General features: G+C 40.4%; 1 long non-coding RNA gene across 1 annotated transcript; it reads right to left on the reverse strand.

The window, feature by feature from the left end:
- Positions 1–6,636: 6,636 nt before the first annotated feature.
- On the reverse strand, positions 6,637–8,117 carry LOC113334172. Its single transcript, XR_003352589.1, has 2 exons — positions 7,464–8,117; positions 6,637–7,186 (listed from the first exon to the last, which is right to left on the reverse strand). It is a non-coding gene; the product is annotated as an uncharacterized LOC113334172 (long non-coding RNA).
- Between the last annotated feature and the right edge of the window lie 1,422 nt (positions 8,118–9,539).

Here is a 9,539-nt window from a genome sequence, read left to right on the forward strand (position 1 = left end):
AGGCGATGATACCCACTACAAGGACCGAGGCATGGAGACGAAACATCTCAGCCGACCTAATCCTATCCAAGCTCGATGACCTGGAGGAAACACGTGAAATGGAACTACAAAAGATGGAAAACTATCAAAGGAGGATACAAAGGGAATACAACAAATGGGTTCGACCAAGAGAGTTCAAGCCCGACCAATTAGTATTAAAAGAGTTGCCAATCTATGAACGTGAAAAGAAAGGAGGGAAACTGGCGGCGAGATGGGGAGGACCTTATACAATCGTGTCAAAAGTGGGCGAGGGAGCATATAAAATCCTAAAGCCGGAAGAAACACCTGAACCAAGGCCATGGAACGCTCAGCACTTGAAGTTGTATCACCCATGAAGAGGTGCACGGAAACAGGTACGAAAGCTTGTCATTTATTTCCTTAAAACCGCGAGGGGTAGGCCACATGGCATGAGCGACTAATGGTCATTCGAAATCGGGGCAATGGCAGTGTGCAAGTGCCGATGTGACTTACACTCACATGGTCATTCTAACTCGGGGCAATGGCAGTGTAAAAGTGCCGAGGTGACTTACACTCGAATGGTCATTCGTACTCGGGGCAGTGGAAGTGTGCAAGCGCCGCGGTGACTTACAGTCGACTGGCTATTCGATACTCGGGGAAGTGGCAGGGTGAAAGTGCCGAGGTAGCCTGAGGGTCCTGGTGGTTGGGTACAAGTTACCAAAGGTTGTTAAGATACGAGTTCTTCTCAACTAGGTAACCTACTTACACTTGAAAGGTTACCCCCATCTCAAGTGGCCGTGACCACTTGACCGAGTTGGTTGGACGATAACCACTCGGGATTATCGAACCTAGCATTTAGGAACGACTATCACACTTCCACTGAATCTAAGAGATAGTGATGAGATACCTCGGTCAGGACATGGCATCGGGCCCGATGACCCTCCTTATCGAGTGTGTTCGACAAAAATGGTTTTTAATACTAACTCATGTCACGAATATATGAAATCCAGGAAGGAAATGCGAACAGCGAAATAACAACCTACAAAACTTAAAATAAGAAGTCTAAAGTATCAAGAAAAGAAACAACCATGAACTCGGCGACGCAACACCCCATAAAATAAACAGTCAAGGAAAAGGGTCAAGTGTTAAGAGAATTACAACCCGAGATCAAGGGAAATTAGTGATGCATCACCACAAAACGCAGAATCACTCTTGAGTTGGAGCAGATTTGGATCCTCCCTTCCTCAGAGCGACCTCGCGATGTTTCTTATCGATGTACTGGTTGACACCAACAGTAATCTTCTCGGTGAGCTCGGCCTTGTGGGCGATCCTTTCATTGTCGATCTGTTGGCTCAGCTGCTGAGAATCCGCCTTGGCAGTCACGACCTTCGCCTTCATATCGGCCTCGCTCTTCTGCAGGTTCTCAACCTCCTTCCCCAGACCATGGACTTTCTGCTCCAGATCACAGACTCGGCCTTGTTCAACTGCAATACCACAAAAACAACACGATTAGCCCAGGGGTACTAAAACAACATGGGGAAACAAAAGAGCTACAAATCGTCCTAATCCCAAAATCAATCCGACATGCTCTCAAGAGACCTGAAAGGGTTGGTAGCACAATTTCTAGCGACTCCACATATTTAGCTAACTCATCCTCGGCCTTGGAAAGTTTTTAAGTTAATTCGTTGTAATATTTCTCGTTGAATTCGTTGGTGGGGCAATACTTACTATGATCATTCCATTCGGCCTTCTGACGGTTATGGGTTACTTGAAGGGCCGACAACTGAGCTTGTGACCACTCTAAGTCTTGGGATAATTTTTCGAAACCCTTGACCCTCTCACACGATTCCTGACTTAACCGCTCGACCACAATCTTCTCCTTCAATATTCGTTGCCGATCCACATGCAAATCTCGGTTCTGAAGCCTTAGAGAATGATTCTGACTTTCCAAGTTATCGGCCAATAATGTTTTGTCAGCAGCGATCCTTTGAAAATTACCAAGGTGGAAACGAAGATTGTCCATCTCCTCAGGGACATACTCGAATATCCGGCATCGCTCCAGTTCTTCCTGAAGCCGCCTGATCTCATCTTCCTGAAGATCTATCTTGCCATCCTTATTAGATATTCGTTGTAGCAGATTTTTCAAGTGATATTTTTCAATATCCCATTTTCTCTTCATAAGGCCATATTCCGAAGCAGCGTCTAGATCTATACTAGCTATCTCGGCTAAAAGGATAACACTAGACTCAGGATTTTGACACGATGAACTCAAGCATTAACTATAAGTTTTCAACCACATACCTTGAGCGGCAACAAGCTTGAGCTCTAGCTCGCGAGATCGCTCCTTCTCCTGCTACCACTTAAGTTTGACAGCCTCAAATTGCTGAACCTCCTTTCGCTGAAGGGAAGCCTCCAACCTTGCCCGATTCATAGCCTAAGGGATTTACCGTCCAAGAAAAAGCGTGTCAGCAAGGTCCGACGAAAATAATGCGGACATAAGAAAGTTACTTACCATAGTGTCAAAGGTGTACGAGATATCGCCGTACTGGGGCACTGCGGCGATCATCTGCTCATCGGTGTAGGAACCAAAGTTCACAGAAGTTAGTGCACCAAGCGAGTTGCAAACAGGGCCCGAAATGGTAAACGAAGTCCGGACGCTTGATGATGACCTAGAGGTATTATGGGGAAATATCTGCAACACCTAAGTCTCAACAGTAGTAATCTTATCCAACACAGGTGTTTCAGTCGGCCCATGCTCGCCAGACTGCAAGCCAGAAACCACAACAACAACATCACCATCTCCCTTAGCCTCATCTTCATCGCCGAAGATATCGTCCTCATCGTCTTGATCGGGAATCTCGATCACAATATCCGAGTCTTTCGGCGTTACAGCCTTCGTAACTGATCTACCCCGAGGAGGATTAGGCCTGGGGATCTTCTCCTCAACCTGAGCCTCACTACCTACAATTGCAGACGAGACATCAGAGTGATTTTTCAGCGACCTCTTCAAAAAATGAGATATGGGACGCCGATCGTCAAAATCCTCACCCTCTTGAACCTCGGACCCTCCAGCATTTTCATCCTTGTACCTAGGTATTTTCTGCACAAGGCTCTACGTCAGACCACGTGAAGGCAAAAAACATGGGCAAGTACATGTACTTAGGATTAAAGTTGTGTGTTTGTTACCTTCCCCTGATCCTCCTCGACCTTTGTGCTAGCACTCCTCTTCTTAGAAACTAGAGCCGCCTTAACCGGCTCGCTTTGAGACTTAACCTATGGCAAGAAAAAGATAATCAATACCTCGAGCCAATACAACACGGACCAAAGAAAACTGAGGAAAATCAACATACCTTATCATCATTAATAACCCAGAAAGGATAAGGCTCGATGGGAAGCTCCGGGGGAGGAAAACTACCGTGCAAAATTTGACCACGGACAAGGAGTGGAACTCGGTCCCAGTAGGGGTCGTTCGTATGACGTGCACGCTTGTTAGAACCTTCACCAATAGGATCGGCATCCAACATTAGCCTAGCAACACCACCGGGAAGAGCCTTCAGGCGATGAGGGATAGCGGCGAATCCAGCAAGATCACCATTGGTAGCAGTTCCGCTCCGATAATTAGCAACGAAAATGACAGAAGTGTATTCAGGAGCATCGGACGGTTTGTAGTTCGACCACTCTGCCTCAGTACAGTGACCATCGCCTCGCCTCTTCCATTCGTTCATCAGGCGATAAGTGTTTCTGTTCCACTGAGTCAAACCTCGAGGTGGACAAAGCTGCGACAACACCTCGCAGTAGAAGGTTCCCTTTCAGGATCATACAACGGAAGACGAAGACCAAGCTCGAGCTTTCCCCTAGTAATAATAACCGCCTCGGACGACTATTCGTATTTGTCGACATCGGCTTTCCTCAGTACACCCGTCTGGCCCGAGACAAGAGTCACCTCATAGTTCTGAAGACCGAATTCTTCCTTCAATTGATTAATGAACTCATCATCAGACAGTTCCTTGGAAACTTTCTTGTCAACCCTGCATGGAAACGAAGGAAAGCTATCAGGGAAAATGGATTTCATAGCACGATAATCATGATGGGAAGGACTATCAAGCAAAAACAAAGAATCAAGCGAAACGACATCACTATCGGAAAAAGTATCACTCACGCACCTCTTTTCAGTCATAGATGGAGAAGAAGTTGCCATTGCAGAACAAAAAGGAGAACTCGAAACCCAAAATCGAACAGGGAGAAGGACGACGAAGAAAATGAACCAACCACAGCAATCACTATCAATTCAAGAACCAAAAAACAAAAATGGAGAAGGGTCACTAGAATTAATGGCAGCAAGGAAGACGTAGGGTCGCACGAAGAGAGAGGCCCTTGATTTTTCAGGAAAACACAAATGATGGTTAGAACCAGAAGCCGCAGAATTTATACTCGAAAGCATCATGACCGATAGCAGCGGTTACAGGTCATAAAGGAAGTTTAGTGGGGAACTGCATGGCGGGATCCATGGCATGGCTAGGAACGTGGGAAGTCGAACGATTTTCTTCCCCTCGTGTCAGGCACACGAGCGGAATAAGGGGCATAAATGTAGGTGTAAATAATCCACAGGGCTAGGTGGAAAAATCCTAAACTAGGATTCACCAGGAAACAAAGGAGAAGAAGCACTGAATAACTATAACATGCACGAAGAAAGAGATATCACGTGGGCCGAGTGTGACAACCACCTAGCTGTCGGATGTGACAAGTCTCCCATCACCTGAAAAAGCTGACAGAAGACCAGAAGGCACTCGGTCAAGCCAAGGAAGCAAGTCAAAATAAAGCGGCGAGAAAGAAGAGGGCGACATCGGTCCAAACCACATCAAGGGATCGACCTCGGGTGCAAAGCCATCGGGGACCTGAACCACATCTATCCAACCAACAAGTCGGAGGAACATCAAGATAGGCCCAAGGAGAAACAACAAGATAGATGGACCATGACTTACAGTGTAACTTCGTTGTATCCTAGTCTTAGCCTATAAATATAAGGGCTTGTAGAGAGTAGAGGGCATGTTGTAAGTGAGAGAAAGACCACACTTAGAGAGTTAGAGAGAAAGAAACCATTGTTGAGAAAGATCATCACTTGTAACCAAACTTGAAGTAATATCAATCATCCCTTTCACCCCGTGGACGTAGGTAATCATGCCTAACCACGTATATCTTTGTGTTCATGTTTGTTTATGCATCTTCACTTGGTTTAATTAAGTAGTTTATACCCTTGGATGTAGTATGTGATTTTATGCTACTACAGAAAGAAAAGAAAATTTCCACCAAAATTACTTGATTTTCTCAGAAATAAAAAAACGAGGAGGAGGAATGAATTCACTTCTCGAAGCCTTTTACTTTTATTTCCATCCATGCCCCTCGCTTTCAATGTTGAACACTTGTGCGAGTGCACAATGGAGACGTGCATCGTTAGGGGTGAGCATGGGATGGTATGGACCGGTTTTCACCTCATCCGCATCCAAATATCCAATCCAATTTACTACTAATTTTATATTGTGAAAAATACTATAGGGGAAAATTAGGGGGAGACTCCAAAAAAATAATATTCTCATTGTCAGGCCCACAATTAATTTTGGGTACCGTGACACCCATAATTATATGAAATTATAAAAAATGTCTGCATGACGGATTATGCATCCGCATGATGGGTTATGCATAATATTTTTTCAGGGATAACTCGTTATGCATCCTAATTTTTCAGGGGCATAATTGGCAACGCAACTTGGATATAACATATCTAAAAAAACGCGCCTTGGACTTTAAAAAAATTTATATCGTTGGAAAGCTTTTAAAGAGATCTATGCAACGAGCACAAACAACAATATCAAAAAACAAAAAAAACTCACGGAAAAAACGAAGGTGATCATCGTTTTAGGGAAAAATTTCGAAAACTGACTACATATTCGTTATCCAGCCTCCAAAAAAGATGCATAACACAATATGCATAAACAACAAAAGATGCATAACAAGTTATGCAAACATATTTTTGTTCATGCGTCAAGTATTTTGGTTATGCAGCCACTAAAACGATGTATATGCCTGAATCCAATAGAAAAAGCGGACGCATAACGAATTATGCAACCATTTTCTCAACTGCATAACAAGTTATGCATCTATAACAGGTTATGTAGCCATTGTTTTGGTTGATTTTAGTGTATACGGATAAAATCGATGCATAATGCATTATGCAACCATATTTTCGGATGCATAATAGGTTATGTATCCATTTTCATGAATGCATAACATGTTATGCAGATATTATTGTAGGTGCATGACAAGTTATGCAGTCTTTGTTTTCGTTGGTTTCAACAATAACAAAAAAGTTGATGCATAATGTGTTATGCAAACATTTTTTGGACTGCATAACAAGTTACGCAACAACTTTTCAAGATGCATAACAGGTTGTGCATCTTTTTTCATAGCTGCATAACAGGTTATGCATCCATTCTCATAGCTAGATAACAGGTTATGCATCCACTACTCCACCTGCAAACACCCATTATGCACACACCCATTGCAAACCAACAACAACACCATCATTGGGTTCCAAACCCTTTTCTTGCATTTCATGGAAGACTTGAATAGATTCATCCAATATGTCATTCATGCAGTACCCATTAATCATCGAATTATAAGTTACTACAGTAGGCTCCCTGCTTTACAATAAGAATATATTAATACAGTGAACGTTACTATGTCAGGTGATATCCCTATACCCACCATTTGTTCAAAATACTCTCTGGTTTTCATTAAAAAACCATATTGACACAAAGCATGAATTAAACATGTATAAGTGACAACATCGGCTGAAATTCCTCGACTCAACATCTCATCAAAGACTCTCATTGCTTCACTTACCCGGCCAACATTACAAAATCCATGTATCAACAAATTATAAGTGATCAACTTAGGACTGCATTTCCATTTCACCATATTTCTATGCAACTCTAGATCAAGATCAACTTCCCAAATTCTACAAAGCCCACATATAACAGTTCCACATATAACCCCTCTTAATCATTTCACCAAACACACAAAATCCACAATCAACATCACCTAACTTACAATAACAGTTAATCAGAATGCTTAATGTAAACAAATCCGGCTGAATTCCGACCATATTCATATAAAATCGCTGGCAGTAGATCTGCAACGAAAAATCATTGAATTGATTAATCAATAAGAAGCCGAGCTAATTCATATACAAAATTACCAATTAGTTAGACAATGCAATGATTCTTACTCTTCCTTTCTACAAATCAAACTAATAATTTTGGAATTCCTAAATTACAAATAGATGAATCTACGAAATATGTCATTTAATCATCATAATTTATGAAATTTGTCAATTTTCATCATAATTTAAACAAAATGTAAGCAAACGAAACGAAGAACAAGATGAAAAAGGGAGAAATGTTACTCACAGGTGGTATCATCAGTAGTAGTAGGTTGTCGAACTCCCTTTCTATGCTTCTTTACCTTCTCCCATTCAAAGAAAGTTGAATCCCAAGTTTTTGTACCAAAAACTAATACCAAGTTTCCATAGTTTCTTAGTTGAATCCCAAGTTTCACCTAAGAATGGTAGGTCATTATATACACTAATAGTATTCCCTTCAACATCAATATCAACCCTCACCTCACCCATCTTCGGATCTCTTTATTTATTATCAGCAACGTTCACTAAGATCTCATCGAAAATCTTATACAATCCCGGCACGTGACTCATCGGTATGTAAACCATCTCAGATCCTTCATAAACCCACAGACTCTGTGTATGTTTCTCAATCGAACCAGCATATGTATCAGGACGTAATCGAACCAAAATCATTTTCAGATCTAGAAATTTACAGAGAAAAGAAGATGAAGATGGAGACGGAGAAGATGAAGATGAAGAAAGGACACATAGATTGTGTCTGGAATAGAAAAGAAATGAAAATGAAAATGAGTAAAGTGGAGATTTCAAATCTTCATAGCAGTAACTCCATCAAATAATCGTTCTTCTCGATGAAGATTTACAGTTGGGAAGAAGAAGAAAATGAATTGAAGAAATAGTTTTTCCTTTATAAAAGAGAAAAACGGAATTTTTTATATTATGGGTTTTAGAATAATTTTTTGTGTGAAAATGGGGGCGCGTCCGAAGTTTTCTGTCCATGGGTTTCTCAGTGGAAAAATTTGGGAGAACGGGTCTCACCGTAGTTTTCACATACTATAACCCCCCTTCTATATGGGTTCAATATATAGAAGCCCCACTAAATGGATCATACTTTCAGATTTTGTTATTTCTAGGCCCAAAACTTTTAATTTTGGGCTTGATTTTGAATTTTCCTTGGTCGATGACGTCATAAAAAAGAACTAAAGTACCAAAACTAACCCTCACATATATACCTGGTTATATTAGAAACGACATCAGAAAATCAGATTCATTTTTTTTTCTCCTTCAGAAACTTCAGAGCTCCAAGAGTTTTTTTTTTCTTCTACGTGCAATCGATTTAGAGGATCTAATCGATTTGTTTCAATATATTATACTGCTAAAGATCAATTAATCTACAAACTCAAATCATTCACTCAATCGATTGATTTGAATCTAGGTTTGAGTTGGTTCCTAGTTATTTCAGGTTAGGTTTCTGTCTTTCTTTGTTCGATTAGGTTTTAAGTTTTGTATTGATTGATTCAAGCATAGAAGAAGAAGAACCGGATTTGTCTTGAATCAAGTGATTTCACTTTTTTTTTGAACATTTTGGTTTTTCCTTCTGGATCTAAAAAAAATTTAACTCTAGAATTTCATATTGAATCTGAAATTACAGCTTCGTCGGATCTTCTTTGTCTCTCATCTACTCAGAAATCTTCTATAACTGGTTATTGTTTCATCTCATCAATTTCTTCTTTCATATTCTTCACGGTTCTTTTAAGTTGTAATTTCTTCTTCTTTGTTGTTTCTCATGTGTGTTTTAACCTTAATGATTGCTTATTGTGCAGGTTTAACAATGGAGTTAAGAAGATCTTCAACCACAACAGATATGAAATCGTCGTCATTCATCTTCAGCTTTTACAACAACTAATGAAGATGCACCTAATAATAATAAAACTTTCCTGATTGAAAATCAAATTCTAGGTTTGTAATCAACGCAACTTAATCTCTATTAACTATCAAATTTTTTCGCATTTGATGTTCTTTTGAATTTCGACCTAATGAATTTGATATGCATTTGGTGTTTCATATATTTATAAAGAAAACAGAAGGTTTCCAACCTATGATTTACTATAACTAATGAAGAATTCCTTTGTTATTTCAGAATCAGTTCTCAAGGTTCCTGATGATGATGAAGGAAAATTTCTATAGTTATAGTAAATCATAGGTTACAAGGATATTTGAATGCATAAGAGTATTATTTGCAACTGCATCTTCAGCTTATACTAATGAAGAATTCCTTTGCAACTGCATCATTAATTGCACAATGTCCAGATCCTCCGTGAGTAAATGTGTAAATTCCGGATTATTC

This window comes from Papaver somniferum, unplaced genomic scaffold (assembly GCF_003573695.1).
Source record: "Papaver somniferum cultivar HN1 unplaced genomic scaffold, ASM357369v1 unplaced-scaffold_135, whole genome shotgun sequence".
NCBI classification, from domain to species: domain Eukaryota; kingdom Viridiplantae; phylum Streptophyta; class Magnoliopsida; order Ranunculales; family Papaveraceae; genus Papaver; species Papaver somniferum.